The 23,986-nt window shown below is 54.7% G+C and overlaps 1 long non-coding RNA gene across 11 annotated transcripts in view; it reads right to left on the reverse strand.

Annotated features, from left to right (window-relative positions):
- Positions 1 to 23,986, reverse strand: part of LOC146808945 (uncharacterized) — a 588,451-nt gene that overhangs the window by 437,805 nt on the left and 126,660 nt on the right. The gene's annotated exons all lie outside the window — the stretch shown is intronic.

A 23,986-nucleotide genomic window follows, 5' to 3' on the forward strand; every position in this document is an offset into this window, starting at 1 on the left:
AAGCGGATCGCCTCATGACATTACAAAACCGTATGGTTTTAGATGTTCTACTTGCTGACCGAGGGGGAGTATGTAAAGTGATCCAATCGAGCTGCTGTGTCTTCATACCCGACAATGCTCCAACAGTGTACAAGGCCATTTCCAGGTTACATAAGATCTCCGAGTCTATACATATGGCCGAAGGGGAGTGGTCGTTAACTGATTGGTTCTGGGGACTGTTGTCCACGTGGGGATGGAGAATTCTGACAATCAGTGGTGTGGCTCTAGCAATCCTTTTCACTTGTTGCCTCTGTGTGCAGTGTGGTCCTGCCTTGTGTAGCCTTTGCGCTACGGTATGCGTGCGCAGTCCGCCTGTTTCACGGGAGGAACAGAGAGGTAGGATGATGCTTCAGCAACATACTGATGATCTGATGAAGATTGATATTGACTCAGATTCAGAATGGGTTATTGCCTAAGTGAGGGCAAAAGGAGGGTCTGTGGTTCCGTAAATTCTGAACCCGTGTGTTTATATCATGGTTCCGTTACAATTTTGGTATCTGCATATCGTAAATAGCGAGTTTGGTATGTACGAGTGTTTTCATCACGCTTCCCCGATGAATTTGCTGCATATTAGTAAATCTCGTCAATGAACACACGGGTTCCATCTTGTGCACGGCATCCATTTTGTTTGCATCGCCCTCACTGTAGGCAGCCTGACTCTGTAGGACACGTCCACCCCCCCCAGTTTGGCCTTGCGCTGACTCATGACCTGGCGAAAGCTGACGCTATTGCCTGAGGCGAAAACTTGCCAAACCAGTACCTGCCCTCGAGTTAAGCGAGGTTTTGATCAAAGGCCAGTGTTGTATAAACTTATATGACCCGCACCCACCTGCCCAACCTTACTTTCTATCTCTTTCCTCCGTTTCTGTTCCTTCCTTTATGACCTGTTTATGGTGGGGAGGTGACCATTTGTTTGTTATGAGTGGACGGTCTCTTCAAAGGAGGATGTTAGGCTGGTCCGGTTTCAACCCCAGAAGAACGTACGTTTTAGCCAGAGGCCGGACACATGGGATTGTCATCAATAATAAAGTATTGTTTTGGGTACATGGGGTGCGACCAACTGCACTTTAAAGAATGTTTGCCTGAAGCATGATTTTGGGTATAAAAAGGAGCGACCTGCTTTGTATTTTTGAGCAGTCTCCTCGCAACCTACTAATGTGGTACTTGTTGGACCTCTGCTACTGGCTGCAGCCAATAAACCGATCTTTGATGCCATCTAGAAGAATCCCGTGTTTCTGTTATATTGGTAATCCAGGCAGGAGAACCCGAGAGCTTAGAGCGTTGTTCCCTGGCGCTGCCGGACTATAAAAAGTTTGGTCTCTCACTACATTCAATGGTACTTTGTTTCCGCCAGTCCTATATGCAATGGAAGTTTGTGTAACCCGGTACTACATTAAATGGAACTTTTTTTCATCCAGTACTACATTCAATGGAACATTGTTTCACGCAGTGCTACATTCAAAGGAACTTTGTTCCACGCAGTGCTACATTCAAAGGAACTTTATTTCACGCACTACTACATTCACAGGAATCTTGTTCCACCCAGCACAATCTTCAATGGAACTTTGTTTTACCCAGTGCTACATTCAAAGGAACTTTGTTTCACCCAGTACTACATTAAATGAAACTTTTTTTATCCAGTGCAACATTCAATGGAACTTTGTGTCACCCAGTCACTACATTCAATGGAACATTGTTTCACGCAGCGCTACATTCACAGGAACCTTGCTCCACCCAGCACAATCTTCAATGGAACTTTGTTTTACCCAGTGCTACATTCAAAGGAACTTTGTTTCAACTAGTACAACATTCAAAGGAGCTTTAATTCGCTCTCCAGTGCTACATTCAAGAAAGGGAACTTTGTTTCACCCAGACCAGCGTTCAGCAGAACATGGTTTCACCCCCAGTTCTTCCTTCAAACCCGGTGCTACATTCAAGAGAAATGTGTCTTCCCAACCCCAGTGCTACAATCAAGGGAAACTTGTTTCCACCACCTCCACCCGCAACTCAGGGCTACATTCAAGGTAACTTTGTTACACCCACTGCTGCACTAAAGGAAACTTTGTTTCACCCAAGTCTATAGCCAAGGGAACTTGTTTCTACAACTTGCAACATTAAAGGGACCTTAGTTTCACCCTGTGCTACATAGAAGGGATTTTTTTTCACCTCCCCACGCCCCCTGCTACATTCAAGGGAAAGCTGTCCCCCAGGGCTACATTTAAAGGAACTCAGTTTTGCTTTGTCCTACATTTCTGTTAACTATGTATCAACCCGTTGCAGCGATGGCAGCGGTAAGGGTCCTTTGAGTCAGTGGTGACCCAGAGTGGCCCCGTCCCACAGAGTACTGACAGGGGTCTTGGGGACCCCTTTCTACAGGATAACATTCCCCACTCGCTTCAACAGGCAGCAGCAAAGCTGACCGTGACCCTTTATCGTGGCACACACACTCTACACCAAAGTCACAACCCAGAGGAGCTCTGTCAGAAAATGTATGTGAAATACAAAGACATTCAGTAAAGAAGATTGGAACAGTTTATGTTGAAAACTCCATTTAACATCAGTTTCATAACAATGGAAATAAACAATAGCGAGACCGATATGAATAATGGCAAAGCATGTCTGTGATGTCATTTATTCATCATCAATATCTAAAATAAAAATATCCGGTCAGTCCCCTCCATATTTACCCTCATTTAAAGATTCTTCTATTTGGTTTCTTCATTTTCAAGTAGTGCTTCTTAACATTTCTAACTCTGTGAGTTTTGTGCCTCGCAATCCAAAAATACCCCCAAGGCAGCTGTGTGACAGTGGGAGGTTTAAGCCATAAGGTGTCACCATTATGATTTTCGACTACCACAGTGCCTGGTTTGTGGCACAAATAGCCATCGACTGACAAACCAATACCTTTGTGAGTTTAGGTCTCAGTGTTGTTGGTCTGGCAGCCATACAACGCGCCTATTGTGCGCTGTAATACAGCTCAGAGCCACAAAAATATTCACTTTATGAGTTGTGAACAATATCATTTCCACAATGTGACTTTTTCACGAAAATAAGTTACCATTGTGACTTTCATCCTCTAAAGCTCGCAATGTGATGCTCTGCAGAAAGCGGTCTCTAAATAGGCTGTAAATATCTGTGTTTCCTAGAAAATCAGTTCACGTATGACCGAGTGGAGGGATGTAGACTGCACACCCAGCCGATCACTAAGTGCACACGCGTGATTGGTGCTTTGCTGATGAGAATGCACGCCCTCAATCAATGAGTGCCCTGTGACAAAGTGTTGTCATGACACAGATCAATACTCGTTGTCGCCCACTGGAATGATTGGCCATAAACAATACATGCATCAGCAGACAGCGTAATATCGGATCGATTGGTAGAGATGGGCGAGGAGGCGGTGTGTGGTTCTCCACTGGCTCAGTGGTGAAAGGAGTGAGGTTGGACTTTGGTCTCCACCACACATACACTCTGCACACACTGCTCCGGGGTGCAACGAGAACCTTCACAAAAGCTGTGTAGGCCATCTAGCAGCGCACAAGTGTGGTTTTCTTTTTTTATGTAAACACTGTTTCGCTAAACTTTTAATGACCCCACTGCTTAGGAATCATACTCCATCTGAACATTTGTGCAACAACTGAAAAAAGAGCACAAGATATCACAACAAGTATAACTCAATTCGGGCAAGGAAAGATCAAAGTATGATATTATGTCATCCACAAGTCACAAATAACATCCATCCAATCAAATTCAGTCCATCAGGAGTCATGTATTTATGTTCAGGTGCAATCATATTAATTCTTTATCAAAAAGTCAATCAGCCCAGCCAACGCGTTTCGTTCAATAGGACTTCACCAGGGTTGGTATATCCATAAGTCAAATATCCCTGCATAGTATTAAAAAAGTCTCCCATATCTAGAAACATAAGGAAAACTGTCTTAATTTCGGGTGTTTTAGTACCCCCAATGGAATCTTCATAGTTTGTAACACAGCGCCGCCAAATGTCAGACACCCGCCATCAGGTCTATATACCAGCTCTAATTAAGTCCTATTGGATTAATCGCGTTGGCTGGGCGGATCGACTTTTTGATAAAGGGATCAATAAAATTGGATCTGAACATAAATACACAACTCTTGATAGATTGAAATATGAAAGACAGAGGCACAGTTTATGGTTTTCATAATGCTGGCAGGTTTAGGCCGCTCTGCAGGTCTCCGTATGGTATTTTTTATGATCAAAGTCCAATTAGCTGGTTATTGTTCTAGGATCTCCATTCAGAAATATTTTACTTAATGTTTATGGACTGAGAAGGCATAGTTTGGAGGAAGACATAGTAGAAAGGCCTGGGATGGGCTTTGTTGCCGTCACCCCATATCTGACTATCATTGTAAGATGTCAAGAAGGGGTCACAGCGTGAATCTTGTCAGGACATGAGGCGGAGGATGACATGAGATGTGGGAGATCGCTGCTGTCATTCCGTGCCTGTTCAGAGGGCTATAGGTAGTTTATTGCGGAGGACTGGTACGCTGGGCTGTTGGCATGACCCGCAGCTCTTTTGTGTTATGTCTGTGTTAGTGTGTCAAGCAGTAAAAGGAAATGATTGTGCAGCCTGTATGAACTGCAGTCATCACTCTGACCCCTCAGTGCTATAGTGCTGGGCCGGAGGGTTATATATTGTACTGTAATTGCATTTATACCATGACTACTACTCATGATGAGGCGTTGAAGCCCTTTACGCAGGACCGCATGCTGTTCCAGACACATGGTTAGGGGGTTTCTGTTGTGTAATTATTGGGGGTAGTCTTGTGCTCTTAAGGAAGCCATCCCTTGCATTTACTCCAGGTTTCATGTGGTACGTTGAACTCGTAGGAGTGTGATCTTCAGTGGGAGGGTGTGCGACCTCATGCAAGTTGTTGGCGGTGTCGATAGAGGAGTTGCAGGAGAGTAGGTATTGTTCGGTCGCAGGGATAGGACTTTCAAGGGAGAGGTTGGGATCTTTGAGATGTGGTCTGGGCAATTCTCAGAAACACAAAGCCTGAGATTGAAGCATAGAAGGATTGGAAGTGAGGTGGTTCCCTACCTTACTTGTCTGATGGGAAGTGAGGTGGTTTCCTACCCTACTTGTCTGATGGGAAGTGAGGTGGTTCCCTACCTTACTTGTCTGATGGGAAGTGAGGTGGTTCCCTACCTTACTTGTCTGATGGGAAGTGAGGTGGTTTCCTACCCTACTTGTCTGATGGGAAGTGAGGTGGTTTCCTACCCTACTTGTCTGATGGGAAGTGAGGTGGTTTCCTACCCTACTTGTCTGATGGGAAGTGAGGTGGTGCCCTACACTACTTGTCTGATGGGAAGTGAGGTGGTTTCCTACCCTACTTGTCTGATGGGAAGTGAGGTGGTTTCCTACCCTACTTGTCTGATGGGAAGTGAGGTGGTTTCCTTCCCTACTTGTCTGATGGGAAGTGAGGTGGTTTCCTACCCTACTTATCTGATGGGAGGTGAGGTGGTTCCCTACCCTACTTGTCTGATGGGAAGTGAGGTGGTTCCCTACCCTACTTGTCTGATGGGAGGTGAGGTGGTTCCCTACCCTACTTGTCTGATGGGAAGTGAGGTGGTTCCTTACCCTACTTGTCTGATAGGAAGTGAGGGGGTTCCCTACCCTACTTGCCTGCTGCCACTGCACCCATATTCTAAGGAATTATTGGCGATATGTAGCTTTATCCTAGGAAGCGCTCGAATGGGTCAAAGCGCTACAATGGGTCAACCCTGAAATATTGTCAGCAGCAACTGAACAACCTTTGTTTTGTTTACTAAATTCAATCCTTTTGGCCAATATGGATGTTCAATTTCAAGGTTATCCTACAGCTTGGCGACAGCGTGAGTCGCAGCTTGCAGAGGACTAAGATCTAAATCCGTGCCCCAACTGTGGGTCCCACAGACGGTCAGGACTTTACCAAATATATGGAAGTTTGAGGCTATGAGCCGGACGCTGCTCTGCCAAAGCCATACTGTGGACCCCACAGAAACCAGGAAATGGCAGCACGGGCCTGCGCAACATCCCCAGGGGCAAATGTGGCAGAGGGTAGGGAAGGGCATGTGAGAAACACAGGCGTTCGCATGTGTGCACACTGTCTCCAAGCCGCATGTGTGCACACTGTCTCCAAGCACTGTGCTGGGCACGTTCAGGGGTCCTGCATCCCAACATATTCGTTTAATGTGCCCTTTACCTCCATTCCGCTTATGTGCACACTATTGGTAAGAGTAAGGCCTCCAGGGAGGGGGGCATACTGTGCTGGGCAACTTTAAATGTCCTGCTCCCTAATGTATGACGTCAGTGTGCACTCTGTCCTCCTTTTGGCGCTTGTGCACAGCGGCGTAACACACCATGTGGGGGGCACGAGAATCTTGTGAGGGGCCTACGACACTTCCATACCTGGGGGGAAGGAGGGGACTATGCTGGGCACGTTCAGGGGTTCTGCTCCCCTACATATTACCTCAGTGTGTCCCCTTACCTCGGTTCCGCACGTGTGCACACCTCGTCTGCAAGCGGCAGGCCTCCACACGGGCGACACACTATGCTGGACACGTTCAGGGGTCCTGACCCTCCACATATTAGCTCGGGGTCCCCTCACCGCAGTTCCGCATGTGTGCACACTGTCTCGAAGCGGACCGCTTACAGGCAGGGGGAGGGGGGTTGGGGGCACACTGTGCTGGGCACGTTCAGGGGTCCTGCTCACCCACATAGTAACTCCGTGTCCAGTTCCGCATGTGTGCACACTGTCTCGAAGCGGCGGGCTTTCTGGCGGGGGAGGGGGACACACGGTGCTGGACACGTTCAGGGGTCCTGCTCACCCACATAGTAACTCCGTGTGTCCCCTTGCCTCAGTTCCCCATGTGTGCACACTGTCTCGAAGCTGCCGGCTTCCTGGCGGGGTAGGGGGACACACAGTGCTTTACACGTTCAGGAGTCCTGCACACCCACATAGTAACTCCGTGTGTCGCCTTGTTCCAATTCCGCCTGTATGCACAACGTCTCCAAGCAGCAGGCCCCCACGCGGGGACACACGATGCTGGGCACGTTCAGGGGTCCTGCTCACCCACATAGTAACTCCGTGTGTCCTCTTGCTTCAGTTCCGCATGTGTGCACACGGTCTCCAAGCAGCAGGCCCCCAGGCGTGGACACACTGTGCTCTACACGCCAGGAGTCCTGCTCACCCAAATAATCACTCCGTGAGTCCCCTTGCCTCAGTTCCGCCTGTGTGCACGCGGCCTCCCAACAGCAGGCCCCCAGGCGGGGACACACTGTGCAGGGCACGTTCAAAGTGACTGTCCTCCCGCAAACATCCTCTGTGAAACAGGCTATCAAGGGAGCCAAGGGGTGGATGTTGAACAGCAGCCCAGACTAATGGGCAATGGTGACAAAAAGCCGACCTCTGACCCCGTACCTGACCTCTGACCCCGTCTGGCATCCCAGACAGTCTGCAGCTGGGATTCTGTCACCCTTGACCCATTAATTCCCCATGCCCCCTCCTTCCCTTCCACCATCAACACCGGTGCAATCAATCACGCGGGGAGGGGCGGCTACGCTTAACCCTTTCAGCTCTGGTGTCCAGGTCAAAGACACAAACATGAAGCCGGCCTTTGTTACCTGAAATTAGAGACTCGCCGTCCAACAGATCCCTACGAGCGGACCCACCTCCCCTGACATGGCGCCCCTTTTAGAAGTAAACACCCAGAAAGGGCCTGAGGGGGAATCAACACGAGGGGACGCAGAGGCGAGGCGGACTCCAGGAAAACTTCTGGGGCCCTGCACTGGCGTATTTATGAATGAATCGCTGCATCTGTGCTTCTGCCAAACAGCTTTCGGTTAGGTCTGATGCCATGGTGCTGCTTGGAGACCTGTGCAATCCTAGAGTAAGGATGGTCACGTGTCTTCTGATAGATCCAAGGAGGTAAGTCTCTGCAGCAGCTGGAGATCTGTGGTGTGTGTGTAGAGAGGTCCAAGGAGGTAAGTCTCTGCAGCAGCTGGAGATCTGTGGTGTGTGTGTAGATAGGTGCAAGGAGGTAAGTCTCTGTGTAATCCTAGAGTAAGCATGTGCATGTGTTGCCTGGGTAGGTCCACGTAGACGCATCTCTGCAGTGGCTGGGGATGCTTGTAGTCTTACAGTAAGGATGCTCGTTTCCTGCCCCAGTAGATACCTCTTTACGGTTGTGCTATAGAGTTCCCTGCTTCTGGTCGTGGCCTCAAAGCTCTCCGTGGACCATCGGATGAAGAGATCCGACTTCTCAAGTGCACAGATGAGGGAGGCGCGTTGGTCGAGGGGTACATTACTGGCGCTGCCCGTCAGGTCCAATGAGAGGGCCACACTTGCCGCCGCAGGCAGCGAGCGCCCCTTGAGCTTGTGAAACGCAGCAGAAGGAGGGTGTGGGCCACCTGGAGCCTAGTTTAAGAGTCAGGACTTCATCGCTCTTCTGAATTAAGGGTGCAGATGTTCGTTGTTGTCCCGGTCTCGATCCAGTTACCCCGGGTGTGCCTTTTCTCAAGACTATGCTGGTTCCTACCATGATCGGGGAGTGTGTATCCTGCAGTGACTGACGATGGCTTGGCCCCTTGGGTAGTAAAGTCATGTTACCTTCCCCTGGCCCAGGCAAGTGCGGCTGGGGTGCTTGGAAGGCGAGGGCTTTCCCTACAGTGGGGTCAGTATGCCAGTGACATGTCTTGCAGGCCTTCTGCCACACCTGAGTGACTCACACTCAGGCCACTGATTCTCCCTGGGGGGTCCTGGGAGAGGGAGGGTTCAAGTCTTAAAGGCTGTCACCTAACCTGCCAGTCATGGCAGGGTTATGTATGGGCCGCCTGCTGGTGCAATGTAAACGGACAGAGAAACAGACAGAGCAGGCAGGTAGACAGATAGTCCATGAACAGATCCCTGGAGCAAGGCACAGACCTGCCGTCTGTAATAGACAGGGGATCCTCGGCAGTCTGCAGCAGGCAGGGGCCGCTCTCCAAGCTGCTCTCTGGAAGAGATCTGTTCGGTCAGACAGGGAATGTTGCTCAAAGGTGAGTGAAATCTCTGCACATCTGCACGGATATTCCCTCATTTGGATCGGAAGCTGGGTCTGGTGGCTCAGTGGACTAATGCGCCCACTGGAGGGGCCTTTGTTTGCCCTCATGGTCACAGGTTCAAATCCCGGCGGGTCTATTCAGCCGTTCATCCTTCTGGGGTTGAGAAAATGAGTACCGTTGAGTTAGGTAACAACAAACATTAGTTATTCAATGCCAAGATGCCTCACAGGGGAGCGGGTGCTGTACAAATACACGTTATCTTATGTTAAGTGCCCCCCCCCCCCCTTTGAGCCGACTCAATGCCAAATTTTAAGGATAATGAATGTGTAAATGACTTCATTTAGATACATTAGATGTAAATGTATCTGAAATTGATAACTTGGGAATCTGGAATGGATGCGGCCTTCCTGGGCCTGCGTTGGACCCCTCATGTGCAGGATTCCCATTCTACCTCAAGACCGCCTATACAAGCTTCATCTTTCAATAGCATCAATGCTCCTGCAGGATTCATTTACAAACACGGAGATGCAGTGCCCACCTCATCACAGAGTTACACATTCTCAAGTCATGCGGATTCATCTTCTAATCGCACCGCACTATTTACAGCCAAGCAGGACTCATCTCCCATTCCATTACACCCTGTCCACACACAGGGCTCGTCGTCCCCCACACATCACGATTCAGAGATAGGGACTTGTTAGACGGACCGGGAGGGTCGGCCGAGGACAAGGGGAGAGGTCTCCGGGGAGAGCCGTCTCCAGCGATCGTACAGACAAATAACTTCCCCCCCACAGACAGATACCACACAAGGAGATGAGTTAGCGTTCTTTATAAGCACTTCTTAAGGTACGATAACAAGGTACAAGGAGGTCTGGACTCAGGGGTCCCCTCGATTCAAGTCTCTCAAGATGGGAAAAGGGGGTAGCGGGACAGTCTGGTTACCAGTCTGGTAGTTGAGATGGTATGGTGGGTAGCTCACAATCCCCGAGCTTGGTGGTCTAGCTGGTACGGGCCGCGGCAGCGCCAGCAGGTCCCGGTGAAGATGGTCGATACACGGTCCGCGGCAGCGCCAGCAGGTCCCAGTGAAGATGGTCGAGGTACGGTCCGCGGCAGCGCCAGCAGGTCCCGGTGAAGGTGGTCGTTACAACGGGCCGCGGCAGCGCCAGCAGGTCCCGACGAGGATGGATGTTGCAGAAGGCCGCGGCAGCGCCAGCAGGCAGGACGATAGTTCACAAGATAGGGCTACGGCAGCGCCAGTAGTCCGTCAAGGCTGAGTTCTCTCGGTGTCTCTCGACTCCAGGATACAACTGCCTTCCTGCTCCGGAGCTGCCCCAGTTATAGGGCAGGTGCCCTTTGATGTCCGGACCCTCGCACTTGGAGGTCGGAGGGTCCGGGATGAAAGTGTCCAGACACCCAGCGGGAGGGTGGAGCCGGTGCCTGGGGGAGCTGGAGGCGATCGTCACCTGGCGGGGGAGAGTCCTTGGCGCTTCGTTCTCTCATTGACCTGCCAAGTGGTCCGCTCACCTCCTGGGTGGATGGTGGTGCCGGGATGTCGGGGCCGGCCAGGCCCAGGGTTAGGGTCGGGGGGAGGCCACGCGGCCTCGCGGCGCAGGGCCCAAGATGGCGGCTTGACCCGGCCGAGGGAGCCGGTGGTGGCTTGGGCCCGTGATACATGGAGGTCCGAGGGCAGGAGTTCCGTCGGGAGACGGGGTGCGGGTGATTCTCGTGGGTCACGCCTGGCGGGCCGGGGCTTGGGCCCTGTCATGCGGGGAGGGAGCAAGCCCTTCGTGTGGCCTGTCCAACATGCGTCCCCCCCAGCTGAAGGCGGGGAGAGTCACCCATCCTCTTGGGGACTCTCCTCGTCGAGGCGGAAGAAGCGTGACAGGCCATCTGCGTTGGCGTGGTCTTGGCCCGGTCGGTGCTCCACGGTGAAGTCCATTCCCTGCAGGGAGATGGACCAGCGCAATAGTTTTGGGTTCTCCCCCCGCATCTGCATCAGCCACTGCAGGGGTCTATGGTCGGTTTGTACCCGGAAGTGGGTACCGAAGAGATAGGGCCGGAGCTTCTTGAGGGCCCACACCACTGCGAAGGCCTCCCTCTCGATTGTGCTCCAGCGCTGTTCTCGGGCCAGGAGACGTCGGCTGATGAAGGCCACCGGCTGGTCGTGACCCTCGGGGTTCACTTGGGAAAGAACCACCCCGATGCCGTGGTCGGAGGCGTCTGTCTGTACCACGAATTCCCGACTGTAATCGGGGGCCTGGAGCACAGGGGCGGTGCACAGGGTGGCCTTCAGCCTTTCGAAGGCCGCTTGACAATCGGGGGTCCAGTTAATCCGCTTCGGTTGGTTCTTGGACGTGAGACCCGTGAGGGGCCCCACAATGCTGCCGTAGTCCCACACGAACCGCCGGTAGTAGCCGGTGAGCCCCAAGAAGGCTCGGACTTCGGTCTGGGTGACGGGGGGCTGCCAGGACTGGATGGCAGCAATTTTAAGTTGCAGTGGGGCCACCAGCCCGCTTCCCACCTGGTGCCCCAGGTAGGTCACGGACCCTTGGCCAATTTGGCATTTGCCGGCCTTAATCGTGAGGCCGGCCCGCTGGAGGGCCTGTAGGACCTCCTGGAGGTGGCGGAGGTGGTCGGACCAGTGGCGGCTGTATACGGCGATATCGTCCAGGTAGGCAGCGCTGAACTCTTCGAGCCCCGCCAAGACCTGGTTCACAAGACGTTGAAATGTAGCGGGGGCGTTCTTCATGCCGAAGGGCATGACCTTGAAGTGGTAGTGGCCATCGGGGGTAGAGAAGGCGGACCGTTCCTGAGCCCGGGGTGTGAGACCGATCTGCCAGTAGCCCGCTGTTAGGTCGAAGATACTGAGGTAGCGGGCGGCCCCCAGCCGGTCGATCAATTCATCCGCTCGGGGGATAGGATGAGCGTCGGTTCGGGTGACAGCGTTCAAGCCCCGGTAGTCGACGCAGAATCTCAGTTCAGGTGTGGTGCCGGGGGCAGCGGCTTTGGGGACCAGTACAACCGGGCTGGCCCAGGGACTGTCCGAGGGCTCGATGACCCCGATCGTGAGCATTTTGGCCACTTCCTCTTGTATGCAGGCCCGTACCCGATCTGGTACGCGGTAGGCCCGGTGTCGGATAGGGGGACTGTCCCCGGTGTCGACGTCGTGCAAGCACCAAGGGGTGACCCCGGGAGTGAGGGAAAACAGTGAAGCGAACCGCAGCAGGAGGTCCCGGCAGCCCTGGCGTTGCTCTGGGGTGAGGGCATCGGAGAGCCGGACTCCGTCCACGGAACCGTCGTTCTCCTGAGTCTTCAGGAGATCCGGGAGGGGTTCGGAGTCCTCCTCTGCCCCACTGTCCGTAGCCATCAGGAGGCTGAGTTCTGAGCGCACAAAGTGTGGTTTGAGTCTGTTGGTGTGGAGGACCCGAAGGGGGTTCCGGGGGGTCCCCATGTCGATGAGGTAAGTGACGGGGCTTTTGCGCTCGACCACCTTGAAGGGCCCCGTCCACTTATCTTGCAAGGCACATGGTTCGGTGGGGGACATCACCCACACTTGTTGACCAGGTTCGAACTCGACGGAGGAGGCATTGTGATCATACCACCTCTTCATGTCTTCCTGGCTGGCCTCGAGGTTCGCCTTGGCCATCTCCCTGAAGCGCCGGGTCTGATTGCGTAGGGCCAGGAGGTACTTGAAGACGTCTGGAGGGGTCTTTAGGGGGGCCATCTCCCAACCTTCTTTGACTAGGCTGAGGGGCCCTCGCACAGGGTGCCCGTACAGGAGTTCGAAAGGGCTAAAGCCGAGGGACTTCTGGGGAACTTCTCGGTAGGCGAAGAGGAGGCACGGGAGTAGTACATCCCACTGGCGACGGAGGGGCTCTTCCAATCCCCCAATCATCCCCTTGAGAGTGCGGTTGAATCGCTCCACTAGTCCGTTCCCTTGGGGGTGATAGGGGGTCGTGAATCGGTAGGTGACCCCGCACTGTTGCCAGAGGGACTTCATGTATTTTGAGATGAAGTTCGTGCCTCGGTCGCTGACGACTTCTCGGGGGAAGCCCACCCGGGAGAAGATCCCCATTAGGGCCCGGCCAACCACCGGAGCTGTTACAGTTCGTAGAGGCACCGCCTCGGGGTAGCGGGTGGCGTGATCCACCAGTACCAGGATGAACCTATGTCCTTGTGCCGTGCGGGGGTCCAGGGGCCCCACAATGTCTATTCCTACCCTCTCGAACGGGGTGGTGACCACTGGGAAGGGCTGTAGAGGGGCTTTCAGCTTACGGCCACTCTTCCCGCTGGCCTGGCACGTGGGGCAGGACCGGCAGTGGTTCAGGACGTCGTTCCGCATCTTCGGCCAGAAAAAGTGGGTCACTAGGCGACTGTAAGTCTTGTCTTGGCCCAGGTGTCCAGCCAGGGGGACATCGTGGGCCAGGTTGAGCAGGAAGTCTCTGAAGCGGAGAGGTACCACCAGTACTCGACCGGCCCCTAGCTCTGCGATTCTCTGTTCGCTGTATAGCAGGTCGTTCTCCCAGTAGACCCAGTGAGTTCCGGTGGAGTCCCCTGCGCTCTGGGCGCTGGCTTGTTGGCGGAGTCCCTCGAGGGAGGGGCAGGTCTTTTGCTCCTGGCGGAACTGTTCTTGGGTGGGCCCCCCTTCTTGACGCCACTGAGCCAGGCCGGGGAAGTCCTGGGGTTGCGCGTCCCCTTCGGTCGTTGGTCCCGGGGGGTTGGCCTCGCCGTTGTCTTCTACTGGGGCGACCGGGGGCGGAGGTGCCGGCCATTCCGGTTCTTCTGGTCGGGGGACGGCACGGGCGGCCATGGACCGGGTGGTTACGCAGGCCCAGTCCGGGAGGCCCAGCATCCCCAGGTGCTCTCTTCTCTCGACGGTGGCCCACGGGGAACTCTCCAGGTCATTCCCCAGGAGGCAGTCCACGGGGGCATCATCCCGGACCGTCACTTTCAACAGGCCGGAGAGCCCTCCCCATTCGAAGGGGACGCAGGCCATTTGACACAGACTTTCGGAATTGTCGGCTGAGCGGACGGGGCAGAGAATGTTCGGCAGGATCTGCTCGGGTTTCACCAGGTGACAGCGGACGGCCGTCACACTGGCGCCTGTGTCACGTAAGGCCTCGGCCCGATGCCCATTAATGGTCACCCACTGACCGTATTTCCTGGTGTTGGCGGGTAGGGGAGCCCGCGGGACTATGTCTTTTCCCCCTAGGCACGCTAGAACCATGGCGGCCGGTTCCCACTCTTGCTGGGCCGGCTCATACTCTTCCTGTTCCTCTGATAGTCGTTCTTCCCCCAGGGCGGCGGCAGCTACCTGGCGGGGCTTGGGCGTTTGGTTCTGCGGGCAGCTCGGGTCATTGGCGTAATGGCCGACTCGCTGGCATCGGTGGCATGTGACATTGGCTCGGAACCCTGGACGCATCGGGGGGTTTCCCCGGCCGGCCGGGGGCGGGGTGCTGGCCACGGGTGTTGCCGGGAGGGTGTCTCTCCCTCGCCCCTGGCCTCCTCCTCCTCCCCGAGGACGGTGCTGGCCTTGGTTGCTTCGGTTCTGCTCGTGTGGTCCTCTCCGGCCCACTCGGGTGCTTTCCCATCGGTCAGCTTCAGCGGCGAGCTGCCGGGGGTCAGTCAATTTACTGTCGAGGAGGTGCTGCCTGAGCTCGACGAAACAGTTGTTCGACAGGTGTTCCCATACCATAAGGTTAAAGAGTTGTTCGTAGGTCGTTACATGGCTCCCCTTGATCCAACCCTCGAAGGCTCGGCTGAAATAGTTTACGTACTCCACCCAAGTTGTACCCGGGATCCGGGTGCAATCTCTGAACCTCTGGCAGTACATCTCGGGTGTGAGACCGTAGCGGGTGAGGAGGGCAGCCTTCATGTGGTCGTAGGACGTCATTTGGTGATCTGGGAGCTGCAACAGGGCATCGCGACCTTCGTTGACGAACCTCCCCCATAGTCCGGCTCCCCAATCACTCCGGTCGATCCGGTGGGAGGTCATGGCGATCTCGTAGGCTTTGAACCACTGCTGTATGTCGTCTTCTCGGACATACTCTCGGACAACATCCTTGGGGATGTGGACTTTTTTCTCGGTTGCCCCTGGGGTGTGCGGTCGCTCAGGCACCCCCGGTTCTTTATTCTGTTTCCGAAGTTCTATTTCCGCCAGTTTGCGCTCGTGTTCGAGTGTTATTCTTTTTTCCTCAAGCTCTCTCTGTCTCTGTTTTTCTTCTCATTCCTCTCGGAGCCGCAGGTGCTCTAGATTTAGTTTCTGCTCGGCCAACTTTAGTTCACCGTCCATCTTGAGTCGTGCCATTTCTAACTCGTGTAATCTGGTCCTTTCTCTTTCCTGGATCTCTTCCTGCGAGAGGCCCGTTCCCCGCTCCTCGGGAGCCGTGGCGTTCCCCTCTGGTGCGACACTGTTTTGGTCGGAGGATCCGGCGATCCCAGTTTCTGCCCACGACTCAAGGGCGCGCTTCAAATCATCTTTGGTACTCAGGCCGGTGGTAGCAATGCCTAGTTCCATGCAGAATTGTTTAAGTTCGCGGTGGCTATATTCTTCCAACTTATCCATTTGGAACTTTTCAGTGGAACCGCTATCTTTGGCTGACATCGTGGTTTTGTCGTGGGGTGAGCTACTCTCTGTACGATTACGCGTTGATTCGGATCGCGCCGCTGGCCACCAATGTTAGACGGACCGGGAGGGTCGGCTGAGGACAAGGGGAGAGGTCTCCGGGGAGAGCCGTCTCCAGCGATCGTACAGACAAATAACTTCCCCCCCACAGACAGATACCACACAAGGAGATGAGTTAGCGTTCTTTATAAGCACTTCTTAAGGTACGATAACAAGGTACAAGGAGGTCTGGACTCAGGGGTCCCCTCGATTCAAGTCTCTCAAGATGGGAAAAGGGGGTAGCGGGACAGTCTGGTTACCAGTCTGGTAGTTGAGATGGTATGGTGGGTAGCTCACAATCCCCGAGCTTGGTGGTCTAGCTGGTACGGGCCGCGGCAGCGCCAGCAGGTCCCGGTGAAGATGGTCGATACACGGTCCGCGGCAGCGCCAGCAGGTCCCAGTGAAGATGGTCGAGGTACGGTCCGCGGCAGCGCCAGCAGGTCCCGGTGAAGGTGGTCGTTACAACGGGCCGCGGCAGCGCCAGCAGGTCCCGACGAGGATGGATGTTGCAGAAGGCCGCGGCAGCGCCAGCAGGCAGGACGATAGTTCACAAGATAGGGCTACGGCAGCGCCAGTAGTCCGTCAAGGCTGAGTTCTCTCGGTGTCTCTCGACTCCAGGATACAACTGCCTTCCTGCTCCGGAGCTGCCCCAGTTATAGGGCAGGTGCCCTTTGATGTCCGGACCCTCGCACTTGGAGGTCGGAGGGTCCGGGATGAAGGTGTCCAGACACCCAGCGGGAGGGTGGAGCCGGTGCCTGGGGGAGCTGGAGGCGATCGTCACCTGGCGGGGGAGAGTCCTTGGCGCTTCGTTCTCTCATTGACCTGCCAAGTGGTCCGCTCACCTCCTGGGTGGATGGTGGTGCCGGGATGTCGGGGCCGGCCAGGCCCAGGGTTAGGGTCGGGGGGAGGCCACGCGGCCTCGCGGCGCAGAGCCCAAGATGGCGGCTTGACCCGGCCGAGGGAGCCGGTGGTGGCTTGGGCCCGTGATACATGGAGGTCCGAGGGCAGGAGTTCCGTCGGGAGACGGGGTGCGGGTGATTCTCGTGGGTCACGCCTGGCGGGCCGGGGCTTGGGCCCTGTCATGCGGGGAGGGAGCAAGCCCTTCGTGTGGCCTGTCCAACAGGACTCATCTGTCAACACCTTCTACAATCTACAGGGAGACGGGACTCATCTCCAGAAGACACAGTCCATGGATATCCAACATTCATCAGCAAACACCCACATGCCTGTAGGTACACACATGGCATCGCCAGCGGCACCACACAAGCTGCGGACATAGAAGACGCAAGCCTGTAATGTATGTGACACACAGGATTCATCGCTCAAGACATGGCATGATCCGAGGACTTCAGGGCAGAAATGCTAACACATGACAATAGACCACAGACATGAACCATCCATCTTCTGAGACATCACACAGGGTACAGCCGACAGAATTAAAGTCCGAACACTACAGAGATACAGGCTGGACCTTACAACACAGAGCACAGCCCAAGGGGACAGGACCAACACTGAAAAACATTAAATCAGGAGACTAAAAAGGCAGAGAGTGTCTTATATATTTTGCTTCAGTTTTTGTTTTGAAAGAAAAATGTCCAGTTATATTCACAAAATTAAAAATGGCCCGAAATGATCAAAATACCTTACAAGTTTGAGGAGGAATCATTTTCTGTCATTGTAGGATTCCTTTTTTTTGGGCAACTGGGATGTTTGGAAGGGACCCAGAGATGAAATGCAGTGTTAGAACAGAGACAGCAGACAGCGTGGGGCGCGGTGCTTGGGGAGAGCTGTCTGGTGGGTTTCATGCTGCAACAGGTTAGGACCGAGGTGAAAATGCAGTGTTAGGGGGCGTGTGTGAGTATTTGACTCTTGAGGGTACTGGGCAGAGGCATGTCAGGGCCCCGTACTGTAAAGCACAGGGCGGTGCACTCAGTTGTGAGGTGCATTGGTAGGTCTTAACATTGCTGAATTTTGCTGCCACCACTGATCTAACACTTGGAGGGAATGTGTGTGTCTTTGCAGCAGTGGGCACTGCAGAGCAGGGCTGAGGTGCACTGGTGGAGGGCAGCTGTGTGTCTTTGCAGCAGTGGGCACTGCAGAGCAGGGCTGAGGTGCATCAGTGGAGGGCAGCTGTGTGTCTTTGCAGCAGTGGGCACTGCAGAGCAGGGCTGAGGTACATCAGTGGAGGGCAGCTGTGTGTCTTTGCAGCAGTGGGCACTGCAGAGCAGGGCTGAGGTGCATCAGTGGAGGGAATGTGTGTGTCTTTGCAGCAGTGGGCTCTGCAGAGCAGGGCTGAGGTGCACTGGTGGAGGGCCGGTGTGTGTCTTTGCAGCAGTGGGCACTGCAGAGCAGGGCTCCGATGCACTGGTGGAGGGCAGCTGTGTGTCTTTGCAGCAGTGGGCACTGCAGAGTAGGGCTGAGGTGCATCAGTGAAGGGCAGCTGTGTGTCTTGGCAGCAGTGGGCACTGCAGAGCAGGGCTGAGGTGCATCAGTGGAGGGCACCTGTGTGTCTTTGCAGGAGTGGGCACTGCAGAGCAGGGCTCAGGTGCATCAGTGGAGGGCAGCTGTGTGTCTTTGCAGCAGTGGGCACTGCAGAGCAGGGCTCAGGTGCACTGGTGGAGGGCCGGTGTGTGTCTTTGCAGCAGTGGGCACTGCAGAGCAGGGCTCCGGTGCACTGGTGGAGGGCAGCTGTGTGTCTTGGCAGCAGTGGGCACTGCAGAGCAGGGCTGAGGTGCATCAGTGGAGGGCACCTGTGTGTCTTTGCAGCAGTGGGCACTGCAGAGCAGGGCTCAGGTGCACTGGTGAATGAAAGTATTCTGGAATAGATGCTCACATATATGCCTGAGGTCTCAACCATTGTACATCATTCATTAACCTCGGTTATTGTGTTTTGTTATATTGTTTTGTACCCTATTTTTTTTCACATTAAATAAGTTCATATTTTGAAAAATGCACACCCATGTTTAAATCGTTTACTGCAGATTTATCGTCATATAAATGAGCAAATTCATGTATTGATTGTTCAATTGTTAGCTACCAGTGGCGGCTTGACAACAGAGTTATCTATTTAATCGGTTTTGATTGAGTCTTTTGAATTAAATCCCTTGTAGGCACATTTACCTACCAATAGTTACATTTCCCAAGCCTCCAAGAGTGTATTGGGTTTCCCACTTTCTTTTTACTGTATATTTTGCAGCAGTGAGCACTGCAGAGCAGGGCTGAGGTGCACTGGTGGAGGGCGGGTGTGTGTCTTTGCAGCAGTGGGCATTGCAGAGCAGGACTGAGGTGCATTGGTCGAGTGTGTGTGCGTCTTTGCAGCAGTGGTCACTGCAGAGCAGGACGGAGGTGCATTGGTGGAGTGTGTGTGTGTCTTTGTAGCAGTATTCACTGCAGAGCAGGGCTGAGGTGCACTGGTGGAGGGCGGGTGTGTGTCTTTGCAGCAGTGGGCACCGCAGAGCAGGGGTGGGGTGCATTGGTGGAGGGCGGGTGTGTGTCTTTGCAGCAGTGGGCTCTGCAAGGCAGGGATGAGGTGCACTGGTGGAGGGCGAGTGTGTGTCTGCACAAATAGGCACTGCAGTGCAATGCTGAGGTGTACTGGAGGAGGGCAGTTGTGTGTCTTTGTAGCAGTGGGCACTGCAGAGCAGGTGTGGGGTGCATTGGTGCAGGGCGGGTGTGTATCTTTGCAGCAGTGGGCACTGCAAGGCAGGGCTGAAGTGCACTGGTGGAGGGCAGGTGTGTGTCTTTGCAGCAGTGGGCACCGCAGAGGAGGGGTGGGGTGCATTGGTGGAGGGCGGGTGTGTGCTTTGCAGCAGTAGGCACTGCAGAGCATGGCTGCCGTGCACTGGTGGAGGGCGGGTGTGTGTCTTTGTAGCAGTGGGCACTGCAGAGCAGGACTGAGGTGCATTGGTGGAGGGCGGGTGTGTATCTTTGCAGCAGTGGGCACTGCAGTGCAAGGCTGAGGTGTACTGGTGGAGGGCCGACGTGTGTCTTTGCTGCAGTGAACACTGCAGAGCACGGCTGCCATGCACTGGTGGAGGGCGGGTGTGTTTCTTTGCAGCAGTGAGCACTGCAGAGCACGGCTGAGGTTCATTGGTGAAGGGTGGGTGTGCGTCTCTGCAGCAGTGGGTGCTGCAGAGCAGGGCTGAGGTGCACTGGTGGAGGGCGGGTGTGTGTCGTAGCAGTGGGCACTGCAGTGCAGGGGCGGGGTGCATTGGTGCAGGGCGGGTGTGTATCTTTGCAGCAGTGGGCACTGCAGAGCAGGAATGAGGTGCACTGGTGGAGGGCTTGTGTGTGTCTTTGTAGCAGTGGGCACTGTAGAGCAGGTGTGGGGTGCATTGATGCAGGGCAGGTGTGTGTCTTTGCAGCAGTGGGCACTGCAGGGCAGGGCTGAGGTGCACTGGTGGAGAGCGGGTGTGTTTCTTTGTAGCAGAGGCACTGCAGAGCAGGGCAGAGGTGCACTGGTGGAGGGCGGGTGTGTGTCTTCGCAGCAGTGGGCACTGCAGAGCAGGGGTGGGGTGCATTCGTGGAGGGCGGGTGTGTGTCTTTGCAGTAGTGGGCACTGCAGAGCAAGACTGAGGTACACTGTTGGAGGGCAGGTGTGCGTCTTTGCAGCAGTGGGCACTGCATAGCAGGGCTGAGGTGCATTGGTGGAGTGTGTGTGTGTCTTTGTAGCAGTGGCCACTGCAGAGTAGGGCTGAGGTGCACTGGTGGAGGGCGCTGTGTGTCTTTGCAGCAGTGGGCACTGCAGAGCAGGGCTGAGGTGCACTGGTGGAGGGCGGGTGTGTGTCTTTGCAACAGTGGGCACCGCAGAGCAGGGGTGGGGTGCATTGGTGGAGGGCGGGTGTGTGTCTTTGCAGCAGTGGGCTCTGCAAGCCAGGGATGAGGTGCACTGGTGGAGGGCGAGTGTGTGTCTGCACAAGTGGGCACTGCAGTGCAATGCTGAGGTGTACTGGTGGAGGGCAGTTGTGTGTCTTTGTAGCAGTTGGCACTGCAGAGCAGGTGTGTGGTGCATTGGTGCTGGGCAGGTGTGTGAGAAGTTGGCCTGATATATGCTGTCCACTAGTTATAGTGGGCACCTTGTATCAGTCCAAACAGCCCCTTATGGTGATAGGTTAAAGACAACCTTTATTGAAAGCTATCCTAGTGGTAGCTATGAAGAGCAGCCTTCAGGCTAAGTCTTGAAGGAATGTAAAGCAGCTTGTTTTACCAGTCTATAATCTCTGAATGACCAAAATGAAAGGACAACCACACCAGTTATATATTTAAAATATATGCATTTAAGATAGAACACACCCCTCTAGTCTCTTTATGAGGCTGGAGTTCGAAGTACTTAAGTTACAAGTCAGTATTCAACAGTACAAGCACAAATACACGTTTGGTCCCTAGGGGCGTACCAAACCATATACCAATAAAGTGGTATAATAACCATGACTGAACTAGACACAAGGCCTAGAGCCTGTAGAAGTGCTTGGACCACAAGGTGCCACCCGAGGTAGTGACAAAGGGGACCCACGGGGGACACGTGCAGTGTGAGAACACAGCCGCAAATCGTCGTTAACTTCTATGGGGAAAGTCGCGGTTAGAAATTTAAAGTTTAAGGACACTTCGAGGATGACTATGAGAGAACCCTTTTGGACTTAGAGGAGTCTAGGGCCAACACCCACGGGAGCACCGGAGTACTCGAGGTACCTCACCCAGGGAAGCCGGGTGCATAGGTGTCTTTTGGTGTTGAGTCGCGTCACTGTTTTCAATGGAAGCTGGCAAGGAAGTGCTGCTGCGGTGAAGAGGAGAAGTGTCCAAAGGGATCCAAGCCTGGATCGAGGATGGAAGGAACCTGAAAGCAGAGGGGACAGAGTCTGGGTCACTTACCAGTGACCAGGGGCACGATAGTCCAATGCCCACAGATGTCGGGTGCTTCAGGTGAGTTGACGGGTGTCTTGACTCTTCAGCCACGAGGTCCAGGAGGCGTTGACGATAACCAGGAGCTGGATTCAAGCTGTCCCACGAATTCTGCCAAGTGCTGCAGTGTCGGCGACCAGATTATACCCAACAAGCCTTGGCAACAGCAAGTCATGTGGAAATAGAAAAAGGACGTTAGTGCAGACCAGCAAGGTCTGGGGGACTCACCCAGTGAGGGTAAGTTGGAGCATGTCTGGAGCAACCAGGAAAGCCCACTCAGAAGAGGAGTTGCCTTTGTGGGGACCCACTAGCCAATGGGCTAGTGATCGCGAAGGAGCATTGAGCAGTCGCACTTGAAACTGGCCCACGGGTCACTTGTGGAGTGGAGGCCAGAGATCTTCAGTGCAGAAGGTGCTCAAGGCTGGGGCTACTCGGAGCCCAAAGTACAACTTTGAGGAAGACAAGGAAGATGATGGATCTGCAAAAGATCACAGTGTCCAGGGGTCATGGTTCCACATCACCCACGATAGCCACGGGCCTCAGCTTTGCTGTGGACTCAGGAAATCCTCGGGGAAGTCTGGAAATCCACCTCTGGTGATGCAAAGACTTTGGTGTCCGGCGGGAGATTCAGAGTTGCAGACCGGACAGTTGCTTCTTTGGTGCCTGCCAAGCAGGGGAGTCACTCCTTGACCCCAAGGGAGATTTCTTCAGTCTTCTAGCGGAAATAGAAAGTCGAAGGTCCAGGATATATGTTGGACGAAACGTCCAGGGTAATCTAAAGTCGCAAGGACTGGGTTCTCATACTTATACTAAGTTTGGGGGTTGGACATACTCTAGGGACCCACCTATGGGAGGGTTTGGAAAAAGGGGTGGTTACACCCATTTCCTTTGTCCAGTTTTGCACCAGAGCAGGGGCAGGTAGCCCCTGCAACCGGTTTGAACTAGACTATGCACAGGGACACCAAGTGTGCCCCCAGAGCAGGACTTCAAATCACTAGAGAGTGCTCCCGCCCAGCCACAATACACATCTGCCTGTCTGGGGAGGTAGTTACACCTCCCTGGGACAGGAAACCTATTGTCCAGGCCTCCCCTGCCGGAGATTCGGTCAGCAGCAGGAGGCCAGAGCGTGTCTGTGGCAGTGGCATCCATTTTGTGATGCCAGGGTGTTGGACAGGCCACACAGAGGGCTGGCTCCCCCCCCGCACGACAGGGCCCGAGCTCCGGCCCACCCAGCATACCCCCGTGACAAGCCCCTGTACTCCGTCTCCCGACGGACCCTCTGCCCTCGGACCCCTACTCATCACGGGGTCCAGCCCCACCGGCTTCCCCGGCCAGGTCAAGCCGCCATCTTGGGCCCTGCACCACGCGGCCGCGTGGCCTCACCTCGACCCTAACCCCGGGCCTGGCCGGCCCCGACATCCCGGCACCACCATCCACCCAGGAGGTGAGCGGACCACTTGGCAGGTCAATGGGAAAACGAAGCGTCAAGAGCTCTTCCCCCGCCAGGTGCCGATCGCCTCCAGCAGCCCCCAGGCGCTGGCTCCACCCCCTGCTGGGTGTCTGGACACCTTCATCCCGGACCCTCCGACCTCCAAGTGCGAGGGTCCGGACATCAAAGGGCACCAGCCCTATAACTAAGACAGCTCCGGAGCAGGAAGGCAGTTGTATCCTGGAGTCGAGAGACACCGAGTGAACTCAACCCTGACGGTCTACTGGCGCTGCCGTAGCCCGCTCTTGTGAACCATCGTCCTGCCTGCTGGCGCTGCCGCGGCCTTCTGCAACCTTCATCTTCCTGGGACCTGCTGGCGCTGCCGCGGCCCGTTGTACCGACCATCCTCACCGGGACCTGCTGGCGCTGCCGCGGCCCTCTGCAACCTTCATCTTCCTGGGACCTGCTGGCGCTGCCGCGGCCCGTTGTAACGACCACCCTCCCCGGGACCTGCTGGCGCTGCCGCGGCCCTCTGCAGCCTTCATCTTCCTGGGACCTGCTGGCGCTGCCGCGGCCCGTTGTATCGACCATCCGCACCGGGACCTGCTGGCGCTGCCGCGGCCCATACCACCTAACCACCAAGCTCGAGGATTGTGAGCTCATCACCATCTCATCCGAATTACCTGATTGGTAGATAGACTGTCCCGCTACCCCCTTCCCTACCTTACGAGACTCTAATCGAGGGGACCCCTGAGTCCAGACCTCCTTGTACCCTTTTACCGTACCTTAAATAAGTGTCGATAAAGATCACTGAACCTTATTCGTGTGTGATATCTGTCTGTGGGGGGGAAGTTACTTGTCTGTACGATCGCTGGAGACGGCTCTCCCCGGAGA

The sequence above is a fragment of the Triturus cristatus genome, chromosome 7 (assembly GCF_964204655.1).
Source record: "Triturus cristatus chromosome 7, aTriCri1.1, whole genome shotgun sequence".
In the NCBI taxonomy this organism is placed as follows: domain Eukaryota; kingdom Metazoa; phylum Chordata; class Amphibia; order Caudata; family Salamandridae; genus Triturus; species Triturus cristatus.